General features: G+C 37.7%; 1 pseudogene; it reads right to left on the bottom strand.

Moving 5' to 3' along the window:
- The window catches only part of LOC131765179 (centrosomal protein of 78 kDa-like), a 93,324-nt pseudogene that overhangs the window by 3,992 nt on the left and 76,081 nt on the right, over positions 1 to 13,251 (bottom strand).

Here is a 13,251-nt window from a genome sequence, read left to right as displayed (position 1 = left end):
GTATTGCTATAAACTTCCCTCTTAGAACTGCTTTTGCTGTATCCCATAGGTTTTGGGTCGTCGTGTCTCCATTGTCATTTGTTTCTAAGTACCATTTTTTTTCTAACTGTATCTTGCCAAGTGATTCTCAGCTTAACCTAGCTATATCCAAGCCTATGTCCGCTACATTTTCAGACTTTGGTGATTGGGGTAGTTATTACCCATTTCCTTTCCCTCAATAAAAATAAAACCCTATTCTGTAAGAAAATTAACTTCTTTTCTATCCTTAGGCACATGTAAATAGTATATAGTTTGTAACCAGACTGTGTTCTCAAGCTGTCAGTCCCCAAGACCAGTCTGAGATTGGTTGATGGGGGCTCCACGTAAGGCTAGAGGAAAAGCTGACAGGTTTTCCCCTCCCATTCCCATAACCAGGTGATTCCTTATAATATGTTACCTATTAGCTATGTCTGGATTACTTATTTTAAAAATTATATCAGTATGTGTACCTTCATTAGTGTTCCTTCATTGTAAGCTGACTGTATACAGATAGAAACCTAGATAAAATATGAATAGAATAGATATTTATACAATTTAAAATCTGGAATATTTTCTCTAATGTTTTCTTTCTTCATTAACGAGGGTTTGGTTTAACTCATAAATTTTCTAAAGAACTTCCAGTCTTCTTATTTACAACAATACAGTATCATGAAATGGGCACACATTTACTAATCTCAGGTTTGGAAAGGACTCCAGAGTCTTGTAGCTCCCGAGCATGTGAACTATTAGAGACTGATCATTATTGTTTTCTCTCTGACTTAGTCATTTCCTTTTTGCTAATCACTCTTAGAATCATTAAGTGCTGTTCTGTCCACTTACTTGCATATTTTGCATTTGTCCTGGGGCACCCTGCTTTGATTCTGATTTTTCTTCTTCAAGTGCCTTCTTTTCTTCTTTAGGGGGACTACTAACAGTAGAATTTATCTGGGGACGACCTAGTAAATGAAAATCTGACTGATCTATACCAGCCATTGTGGCCAGCTGCCCAAGCCTGGACCAGAGGAGGAAAGGAGAAAAGACAAAGGTTATTATAATCACATAAGAGCAGTTTAGATTTCCCCAGACCTACAATCATGAAATACTTCTAAAATCTGAAAAGCCAACATCCTACTCCAGACTACAAGCCTCTCTCCCCCACAAATTCTCAGCCCTTTCCAGACTCATCCTCTAGGACACATCCCATCTTCTTACCTATTACCACTCCATTTTAAAAACGATGTCTCACTAGCAGCTTCAACATCTACCATGCACCTTGTCCACTACCTCTCACACCTCTATTCCCACACTTCTTTACCACCTTTCCTCCAGTTGCCAAGAATGTGTTTGTTCCTTCCTTCCCAACACCAACACCAATTCATTCACTGACAAAACACCACTCCATCAACTATCAATCTCCACTTCCCTCTTTCAGAAAAATTGCTCCCGGTTGAGAACCACTGATCTATATCTCCCCTGCAGATTAATAATAATTTTTATGTCTAAGACAAAAATAACTTAAATTCAAAATTATCAAACAAGCAAAATAAGTGAAAGATAGGAAAATTCTTATGCATTCCCGAATATTTTCAATGAAAACTGCCTTCAATTTAGTCTTTACAAAAAACTATTCCTACTAATTACTCTGTCTACAGGTTACTCTCTTATAATGGGCTCCCTACTCTACCAAAGCAGGCTTCCATCTTTGCATTTCTTAAAAAATTTAATTCCTCATTTAAAAAAGGCAACTATATTACCTATAATTACACTAAATATGGCCACGAAAGTGATGAAAATTGCTCCAGTTCCTCAGAAAACTACCATTTTAGTCGCAAAGAGAAGAACGCCATGAAGAGAAATGAACTAACCCAGCATCTTTAAGGGGATCCAAAAAAGCATGGAACTTCTGAAAAGAATTCTCAATGCTGCCCCAAACACCTTCATCATCCAGGATCATGCTTGTCAATGAGTGGGCATGAAGGGCTTCAGACAAAGAGAAATTAATATTTCTTAAGTGGGCATTTTCATGTTCCAGCTATAAAAGAAGACTGAAAATGTCTGACATGCTTTTTTCTCATTGTCATCAAAAGTAGTCTTGCCTAGTTTCAAGGAACAAAACGAAAACACTCAAAATGTAATTAATTTGTAATTTACCTAACTCTCCACCAGTAAAGACAGAGACCATATCACATAACAACCAAAACCCACAGGCACCCAACAAAGTTTCCTATATAACACTTAGGTGGTAAATAAATAAACCAAAGTTATTGTTTTATTAATGATCTTTCACAAAAGATCAGATATGTAACTGGTTCAATTCATAATGGAGCCTCATTCCACATTAGAAAATTACTGCTTTAAGTTTCCCTTAAATTAGAAAATGAAATATAGAATCTGATTTGAACAAGACATATTACAACTCTTCTGAATGTTAAGAATTAACTTTAGTGAGCAAAATATCTAATGCTTACATTTAAAAGTCCTAAATCATACCCAATCCAATTTATTAAATGTACGATCACCAATATTTTCTTTGGCTCCTTGAAAATATTCACCCCCGTGCACTCTTCCGCTTCCGCTCATCACCTATGCACTTAAAACCCCCTATAAGCTCAACTCTAGTATTTCTCAGAAAGGGCGTTAATGTTCATGATGCCCCTTTTGCCTTATATAAGCAGGTGCTCACCATTTATTGAATGAGTGTCTGCCAATCCAGTGGATGCACTTTCAAAAATTCCTCCCTACATTCTCCCTGTGGTAAATTATATTTAGATAGAACTTTTTAGATTATGCCCTGCTTTCATGCACATTACCTAATGTAATTCTCATAGTATATATTTTTATCTTTCATTGCATTCTTAGAAGTTTTCCAATATCTTAAATTTATTTAAATGATTCACTTTCCTAATTCATTGCCAGGAGAGTCTCATCATGTCTTTTATGTTACTGTATATACAATATATGCACAAAAAGTGCTTTCCTGAATCAAAGAATCATGAACAGGAAATAAGCTAATGTCATATAAAAGCACACACACACACACACACATATACACAAAACCAGATTTTCACATTTTTAAAAACACGCTTTCTGGAATATAGATCATATGATCACTAAATACCAGTAAATGCAAAAGTCCATATGATACAACCAATTTGCAACATATTACAGTTTTAAGGTCTACAAACTATGTGTATATGGCTTAAAATCAAATCAAAATAAAACCAAAACACTCTCAAAAGTATAAGAAATTGTTTATTTCATTGACTCATTTATCAGCTTTAAGTCTTATTACTCTTTCCTCCTTTAACTGCTTTAGGCACTCCTCCAGTTTTTCCTAAACAAACAGAGTAAATGTTATAACTAATTCATAGTATGATATCCAAAAGCCTTTCCAGCTATAGGACTCATCAGGGTTTAGGGGCAGAGCCAGAATTGAACTCAGATTTTAGTCTGCTACTGGTAATATCATACCATGCTAGTGAAATGAATTATCAAAATCTATCAAATTAGCATAGTAAAGATTTATTTAAATTCCACTCTTTCCAACATAAATTTGTGGCAGCCCACCATAAAAGGCATATGCGTACAACATAGTAAGTCAGAAATAAGAAGTTAAGACCAAGAAAGAAAAATTCTATTTTTATTTGTGGGTCTCTTTATAGCAGGAAGTCCTATTAATGAACATGCTTAACATATCTGAATTGCATAATTGCAGATTCAAAAGCATGCTTTTTAAAAAGTAATCACTTTTAAAGCAATTTACAGTCAAGCACTGTTCCTGGAGTTCCCTGGGTATTAAATAATCTAATCATCAAAACCCTAAGAGAGGGCTTCCCTGCTGGCACAGTGGTTAAGAATCCGCCTGCCATTGCAGGGGACACGGGTTCGAGCCCCAGTCTGGGAAGAACCCACATGCCGCGGAGTATCTAAGCCCGTGCGCCACGTCTACTGAGCCTACGCTCTAGAACCCACGTGCCACAACTACTGAAGCCTGCGCGCCTAGAGCCTGTGCTCCGCAATAAGAGAAGCCACTGCACCGCAACGAAGAGTAGCCCCCTGCTCGACGCAACTGGAGAAAGCCTGCGAGCAGCAACAAAGACCCAATGCAGCCAAAAATAAATAAATAAAATAAACTTATAAAACAAAAAACCCTACGAGGTAAGAACGATCACTAACTCCATGTTATTCTACAGATGAGGGAAACAGAGGCAGAGAAGTAGAATAAGCAGAGCAGCACAGCCAAGGTCACACCACTAAGTAGCAGAGCCACACCGTGGACTCAGGAAGCTGGGTGCCATTCCTGTTCACGGAGGTGGTAGTCTTCCCATTCACCAAGGTCAATAAAATAAAATGAACACTGATAAACTCTCTTAGGAGTGTTAGAAACTAAGACACTTCGGTCCTTGAAGTGGGGACACTGCTTGCAATAGGCAGAAATCTAACAGAGCCCCTAAGATTCCTACTTACTGAAGTACACAAACCTTCCACTTATCCAATCAAACTCTAAATCTAGATGCTGCAGTGAAGGGATTTTGCAGATGGAATCATGGTTCAAAATCACTTGATATTTTAAGATAGGGAGATTATTCTAGGTGGATGTGGCCTACACAGGCACCCTATGAAAAGGACCTGAACTCTTGCTGAATTGAAGTACAAAAGGGACAAGAGGGAGGCTCTGAAGAAGTCCAATGCTGTGGCAGGGAAGGCAAGCGAGAGGCCTCTAGGGGCTGAGACTGTCCCCCGACTGGCAGCCAGCAAGGAGATGGGGACCTCTGTCCTGCAACTGCAGAATCTGAATTATGCCAACAAGCCGAAGAAGTTTGGAGGCCCTTTCCCAGAGCCCCTGGATGCTAACACAGCCAGACTGACATCTTGATTTCAGCTCTGTGACCCACACAAACTATGGTGAACATCCAACGTTTGGGGCTCAATGTCTTACATTTAAATTTCACATGCTTTAACACTCTCAGGAGGGAACCCACATGTTCCCGTGTGTATCTGAGCAGGAAACCCAGTCACGCTGTGCCTGGACTTCTGACCTGCAGAACTGTGAGCTAGTCAAATAGGTATTGTCTTCAGTCAGTAAGAGTGTAGTAAAAGAATTAATATTCCACTCAACCTCCAGGTTCGTGAACAAAATAAATGATTGTCATTGTTTTAAGCCACTGTTTCCAGGTGGTTTCTTATGCAGCTATAAATAATCAGAATACCTATACTCATGAAAACAGTAAGGTAAATTTATACATTTTAACTGCTTTGAACAATCACTTAAGGAATGAGGAACTCTATTATATGCCATCATTGGGAGAGGAACTGGTATCACTTTCTGGAGAGTAGCTTTTGGTACCTGAAAACAATCCTACATCAGGAGTTTACCCTAAGGAAATCAAAGATGTGGGCAAAGATTTATCTACCAACATGATGTCATAAGATTGTTTATAACCAAACCCTAGAAGAAAGCTAAGAGCCTCAAAATTGGGATTGGTTTAAACAAAAATAGCTCATCGTTGAAGGAATGCGCTATGAAGCCACTAAGAAAAGAATGACAACAGGTCTCAACCAGAGTTAATGAATGGGCTTCAGGAGTTCTACATTCAAAATATATCTGTGTGTTTTTCCTGGGAGATAGTGCATAAGTTTAATCAAATTCTCTGATGTAGAAGAGTATTTAGTGACAAGACAAAATATTTTTCATACTTTTTTCAGACAAAAGAGCAGATTAGGTGTGTGTACATGCAGAGGTGGCTTTTATTTCCTTCAATGAGTTGTTCATTGTTTTCAAAACTTTGCTCAATGAACATATATTTTTATATTCAGATCATGTTTAAAAAACTGACAGTCTAAGAACTTCAAATTCTTTAATGTTTCATTACTAAAGCCAGCCAAGTTTTCAATGGGGGAAAAAGGGGAACAATTGCAAAATTCCTCTACTTTCAATATAATGGTTTAATAAATCTTCCAAAACTGATTTCAAAGAATTTCTAAACAAATAAGCAAACAAACAAAAAACCCTCACCACAGTCAGAGGAAAGTAGAGTAAAACTTCCTGACTAGTTCTAAATAGCATATCAAAGTGCAAATACATGGAATAGTTTCTCCCTCTAATGGAGGGAATTAGAACAGTGTTAAATTTTTGTGAAAAAGTGTACCCTCGTACTACAAAGTATTATGAATTCATGTCCCTTACATGGAAATATGGAACCAAAAAAGTTAGAAAGTAAAACTGCTTGATATTCTATTACGTAAGTAAGACTAGTGATAAGTCTTGGGAATATTTTTCCTTCCTGTCATCTGGTCTCCTTCCTCCCTTCTGTACACTGGCTAGGGTGATTTTTCTGGGACAAAGCTCCCATCATATTGGATATCAAATTTTATGTTCACCTTTTCTCTATTTAACGTTGAAATCAATCATTTCTCATATAATCAGGGGATTCATAACCTTGATTTTTTTGTGTGGGCTACAAAATATTCCACTGAGTGGGTTTACTGGTTAAGCATTTTACACATTTAAATTCTTTCCAACTTTTTATTAAAAATTTTTTATTAACCATTTATTTTATTAACCATTTTTATGCATGAAGGCTTTTTTCCATATTGAGAAGAACATTCTTGCAATAAATCCATAAAAATGAGTTTGAGGTCAAAGCAAATGAACAGTTTTAAGGCTCTGAGATACCTATCTCCAAACTTCTTTCCAAAAGATTTCTGAGATTTTATACTGCCATCAGCGATGTATCACTTGGTATATAAGCTCTACTATAACTGTTGGCTTACTTCTTCACTTAGAGTGCAAGTTATTTGAAGATAGAGGGTGTATTTTATTAAGTGTTTATTCACAGCACCTGTGCCTAGCACAACGTAGATGGTCAATAAATAATTGCTTAATAAGGAAAATCCCTGCCAATACAAGATGTACGTGTGTGAAAGACAGACTCTGTGTTTTTCTCTAACTGGATAGATGAAAACTTGTCATCTTCTTTAATATGCAATTTTTTTGCTTATAATTAGTAATTAAATTTCTCTTTTAGATTATATTGTAAAAATTCAGATTCTCTGAGGCAAATGGGCCTGGCACTACCCATTAGCTATATAACCTTGGACAAGCTCTATAACTCTAGGCCTCAACTTCCTCATCTATAAAATGGAGATAAGCTCCCATATCACAGAGCTCTTGTGAGGATTACATGAGTTAAAACACATATAAAATTAGAAGAGTGCTTGGTACACAGCATATGTTCCATTAATGCTGAATGAATGAACATGTGGACGCAAGCAGTAGTGAAGCACTTAAAATGAAATAGTCTCATCCCACTCCCACATCCAGCACTCAAGAAGCGACTGATTCTTTACTCAGGTTTTTAATTGTAAAATAAGATATGCGTGCTGAGAAGTGCACAGAACAAAACTGTCAATGTGACAAATAAAGAGAATACTTACATAACCACTACTCGAATCTGAAAGTATTGATACTTGTCAGTATCTCAAAAACCCCCCATATCCTTTTCTCATCACAATCTCCTGCCCTCTTCCAGGTTAAACACCATCCTCATTTCTCCACAATCATTTCCTGTAACCTGCATGCATCCCTAACAAAAGAGTTTAGTTTTGTCAACATCTAACTTTATGTAGAGGATCATAGTATACAAAGTCTTTTCTATCTTATTTCTTTCACTCAACATTGGTTTAAAAAATTCATCCACATTGCAGCCTGTAGCTCTAGTTCATTCAATGTTATTGCTTGACAGTTTTCCCACTGTACAAATACACATAATTTATTTAATTTTTGACTCTTAATGGACATTTGGTTTGTTTTCATTTTGTGCTAATGCAAATCATGGACAGGAATCCTGCTGTACTGGTTATTCTGGTGCATTTACACAGGGCGGGGTTGAGGGCTGCTGGGTCACAGGCTATTTATATACCTTCAGTTGATGGAGCATGCTAAATGCTTTCCAAAGTAGTTGTGTCGATTTACACTCCAGTATAAGCAGGGTAGAAGATTCCCATAGTACTCCAGGTCTACAATACCTGATACTACCACACTTTATTTATGTATTTGTCAAACTGATTGGCATGTAGTTTCATTGGTTTTGACTCACTTTTATTACTTAATGAAGTCGTATACTTTTCTGTGTTTACTGGCTGTTTGGATTTCCTTTTGTATGAGATTTACATCAACTATTGTCTTTTTTTATTATTTTTAAAATTATTATTTATTTATTTTTGGCTGTGTTGGGTCTTCGCTGCTGCGTGCAGGCTTTCTCTAGTTGCGGGGAGTGGGGGCTACTCTTCACTGCAGTGGCTTCTCTTGTCGTGGAGCACAGGATCTAGGCACACGGGCTTCAGTAGCTGTGGCACGTGGGCTCAGTAGTTGTGGCTCAGAGGCTCTAGAGCGCAGGCTCCGTAGTTGTGGCGCACGGGCTTCGTTGCTCTGCGGCATGTGGGATCTTCCCAGACCACGGATCGAACCTGTGTCCCCTGCCTTGGCAGGCAGATTCTTAACCACTGCGCCACCAGGGAGGTCCAACTATTGTTATTTTGAATTCTTCTCCATTTCCAAGTAATACTCTTACATGACTATTTTCTGACTAAATTGGAGGCATTATCTGTTCACTTCGTAATTTACTAAGTAAGGGGTTAGTTCCTTTACACTCTTTCCTATGTCCACACTGCTCAGTCACGTGACGTCATCATTAGTTATTCCACTGCTCATGATCTCTGTGACTTGTAGTGATGGACTTAAACATCTACATTGTTGATCAACTATGAATTCTCTCAACGTCACGCTCTGTAAAATGAGGACATTCATACCGTCTTCCCTTTGTTCTGCCTCCTGTCTACCTTCCAAACCTAGCTTTTACATTGTCAAAGTTGAAATTTATATTCTGTTCTATGTGCAGTTAAGTCTTCTGTTATTTGAGAGTCAGTAGGGAGCAAGGTTTAAGAGAACAGGCGGAGAGCCTAAACTCAAAGCCTCAATCCAACCCTAAATTAGGTATAGCCCGGGCAAGTTCCTTCCCTGTCTTAGCTTCCTGTTCTCAAAAGTGGGAATGATATTAGCACCAACCTCATAAGGCTATTCAGAGGATTAAATCAGTTAATATATGCAAAAACACTTAGAGCCTAAGATATACTAAGTACATACTAGTACACAATACATTTCAGTACATACCAAGTTAATACTAATACATACTAAGTAGAGTTTAGGTTAGTTATTTGTTATTACATGCAAGTTGACAATAAAAGTTGCAAACCAAGACAGTATTGCCATTATTACAATTAAATTAACATTGCCCGCTGCAGATGTACTGCCTCTGTGTATAGACTACACCTCGTTCCATACTGTGTCAGTGTCACTGCCCTTGTGCAGGGTGACCACATACCCCAAGCCGCCTTGGGCTGTTCCAGTTATACCTGTTGTCCTGATGTTACAGCATTACAGCACCTCCTAACACTACTGAAGTGTAAGGAGTTTGGACAAGTTCTGGTTTGGACAACAAATTAGATAGGTGGTCATTACCCCTGTGTGTCACTGAAAAGGGGGGATAGCTATAGTGTCAAGTTTAAGTGGATTCTTCTCTTCCTCACCAATAGTAAGTTAAAAATCAACCATAGCTTAGTTTGCTTCATGTTTATGTCAGTATAGCCTTTTCTCCTCTGGAGTTCAAGTTCCTTCTCCTCTTCCTCTCCCTCCTCCCTTCCAACAGTGCCTAATATATAGTAAGTACAATATGCCTCAAGGTGTTTCTCAGCTCTCAATCACACAATCAATAGAAGCCTCTCCAATCTAGACTAGCTGCTCTCTGCACTGAATCCCCTATTACCTTCCTTCTTGGTTCATTGCCTCATTTTGCTGGGTTATTTCTATAAATAGCTTAAGGTGTAGCACAGGAGGTAAAATTTTCAAATTTCTTTTTGTACAAAATATCTTCTTCAGCCTCCACTTATGACTGATAGTTTGGCTGGATACAAACCCCTAGGGTGAAAATTATGTGCCTGAAAAACTTTGGAGGTATCTTTCTAATGCCTTCCAGAATCCATGGTGCTGATGACAAATATGATAAAATCAGATTTTAACTTTTTTTTTAGGTGACCAGTATTTTTCTCTCTGGAATGGATGTATCCTCTCAGTATTTTATGCTATGTTAATTTATTTTTTCAGTATTTTAAAGTTTCACCATGAAGGGTGCCTAGGTATGAGTCTATTCTTGTTTATCTTGCTCAAAACTTGAATATGTTCAATCTGAGGCCTGATGTCTGCTTTCAGCTGTGGGGAATTTTCTTGCCCTTTGACAGCTTCCCTCCATTTTTTGTCTGGGTCTGGAGTCTCTAATTGTAACATGTTGGATCTCCCAGATGCAGCCTCTCTAACATATTGTTATCACATTTTCCAGTGTCTTTCCTTTTTATATACTGAGAAGCTTTTTAAACTCCTACTGAATTTATTTCAGCAACCATATTTTCATTTCCAAGAGACCTCTCTTGCTTTCTGACCATTCTTTTTAATTAACATCCTAGGCTTATTTTATAGTTGCTAGCTCTTTGAAAATCTCTCTCAGAATACTAATTAGGGTTTTTTCTTAAATTATTTTCTTCCCTAAATTGTCCCTGGTCCTACCAGGATATGTTTTCACTCTTTTATCCCCCTCTCTCATGTTGTAAGCTTTACTCAACTATCAGGCAAATGACAGTTATTTTCTATTTAAGAATGAGCGCAGAAAGCTCCCTGAAGTCAACGATTGATTGGCTTCTTATGCAGGAAGAAGCGGGGAGTAACTGTACTAGGATCCCCCTAACCACAATTTTCTAGGGTGTATAAACTCACACTAGCTGCCCTAGTTCTTGCCAGTTTCACTGTTTTCAAAATGAAATCATCTCATTTCAGGAGCGTGAGGACGGGGCTGGGAGTCCACTCCTCCAAACACAACCCTTCAATGAGCTCCCCTATTTCAGTCACACTTTTAACTAACTCCACCCTCTCTCCTACATGCGCATCTGAGCGTGGGGCTACTTCTGCAGGTGGGGTCAGAATCCTCCTCAGTTGCAGGTGGTCCCTGTGCATATTCTAGGTGATGCTTTTCCTCTGTTCTACTGCTTCAGTTTCACACTCTTCCACTGGTCTTCTGTCTTTCAAAACTATGTTGAAATCTCTTGACTGTTGTGGGCTTACATACTTAAACACTTTGATACCATCATTGTAGTGTCTTGTCAAAACGGAGAAGAGCTGAAAGGGCTCTCGTGCATTCTGAATCTGCTATTCTGTGGTCACGGTGTGTAAACTTCTTGGTCTTCCTCAGTGTCTATCATTGCTTTTAGAAATACAATCTCCTGGTCCACTCGTGAAGGAGATGAATACAACACATCTAAAATGACAAGGAATGCGGGTTAGATGCTCTAGGTTCTTGTAATCTGCCATTTACTAATAAACCACTTATGTGCTACAAATTGTAGATGCTCATTTATAAAATGAAAGGGGGTAACTCTACATGAACTATAGATTTTTCCTACTCTAACATTTCATAATTGTCTATATTTTTTCTTAAAATTTCTCTATATTATCATTAATTTTATTTTAAAAATAAAAATCTAACTTTCTCTTTTGAAAATCAAAAGAGTTAATTCCCATAGTCCTACAATAATGGGATAAATAGTTCTGAAACCGGTCAAGTTTCATGTTTCATACTGAAAGAAAATCATACTAAATAATTTTTTAACATCTTTATTGGAGTATAATTGCTTTACAATGGTGTGTTAGTTTCTGCTTTACAAATAATTTTTAAAAATTAAACATGGGGGCTTCCCTGGTGGCGCAGTGGTTGAGAGTCTGCCTGCCGATGCAGGGGACACGGGTTCGTGCCCCGGTCCGGGAAGATCCCACATGCCGCGGAGCGGCTGGGCCCGTGAGCCATGGCCGCTGGGCCTGCGCGTCCGGAGCCTGTGTTCCGCAACAGGAGGGGCCACAACAGTGAGAGGCCCGCGCACCGAAAAAAAAAAAAAAATTAAACATCGACTTTGTAGCACAAAGACAAGGTCCCCCCCAAATGGTGTTCCTTTATTTACTAGAAATGTTCAGCTCTGCATTAAAGTTGAAATAAATATATTATTTTTGAGGTGCAAAAATTTCTCATGAAAATCAATTTTTCTTTCCTGTCCATACAAACAAAAGTATGGAATGACATTAGAGGTCAGGTTTATTTGGTAATATAATGTAGCTTCTTGATATTTTTTATTTTAGGAAAGGAGAATATCAATATCAAAACTTTTTTCAACTTTACTTTTATTTAAAATGAGGCCATATTTTTCTCTTATAAAAAGAGAATTCAACTAGAACTGTCAATTTTCTCATCTGTAAAACAAGAGCACTGAATCAGCTGACTATATTCATTCAGAACTCAATTTCTTTATCTTATGATCACTAAGGCTCTCCCTAAATCTAATATATTAAGGTTCTAAGGAGAGGAAAATATATTACTAATGACATGTTTTCATTTTTATTTCTTAGAGTTCAAATGTCCACCATTCACCTTTAAGGAACCATTCAAGGGGATACAATGCAGATGGGAGAGGAAAACAGAACCCTCACACAAGCTGTGCAGTGCTGCAATCAGGTTTCCGCTTGAAAAATAATCTTCTCTATAGCTTTAAAGTGATAACTTTGTACTTGCAAAGCTTCTTGTTTCAAACTGATTTTCTCTGGTTATTCCTGAACACATTCTGAGGAATCATCGACCTCTTCGATTTCTGAGGAGGAAGGACTCTCTACTGTCAGAGTCACAGGAAATTTTGATGGCCCTGAGTGTCACAAGAAGAAGATAGGAAACCACAGAGCTGTTAAACTAAAGTGCAAAGAAAGAAGACAAGATTGTATAAAAGACAACACAAGCCAGATACCAAATATCCAAATATTAGAGGACATTTAACAAAAGTGATCTGAGGTATCATTATTTATAAATGTCTCTCACTGCTCCTTAGTCTAAAACAGGCAATGACTAAGTAAAAGTACAGTAACTTATTTTTGCTATGCTACTGTACAGACCTCTGTTGTACACGGTTAGGATTAGTAATGGGAATTGCCCATGTTATTTTATTCAGTTTCTTTCATGGAAGCCAAGTGAAGATCCAAGGTAACCATATTTTTCTCAGATCAAGTTTATACTGCAAATGAAAAATTTATTTTTCACTATCAGACAAAAACAGTCTGGAAGAAAATGTAGTTTTTCGGAGGAAAATGCA

This window comes from Kogia breviceps, chromosome 11 (genome assembly GCF_026419965.1).
Source record: "Kogia breviceps isolate mKogBre1 chromosome 11, mKogBre1 haplotype 1, whole genome shotgun sequence".
Taxonomy (NCBI): Eukaryota; Metazoa; Chordata; class Mammalia; order Artiodactyla; family Physeteridae; genus Kogia; species Kogia breviceps.
This window is presented reverse-complemented; position numbering and strand designations above follow the sequence as displayed.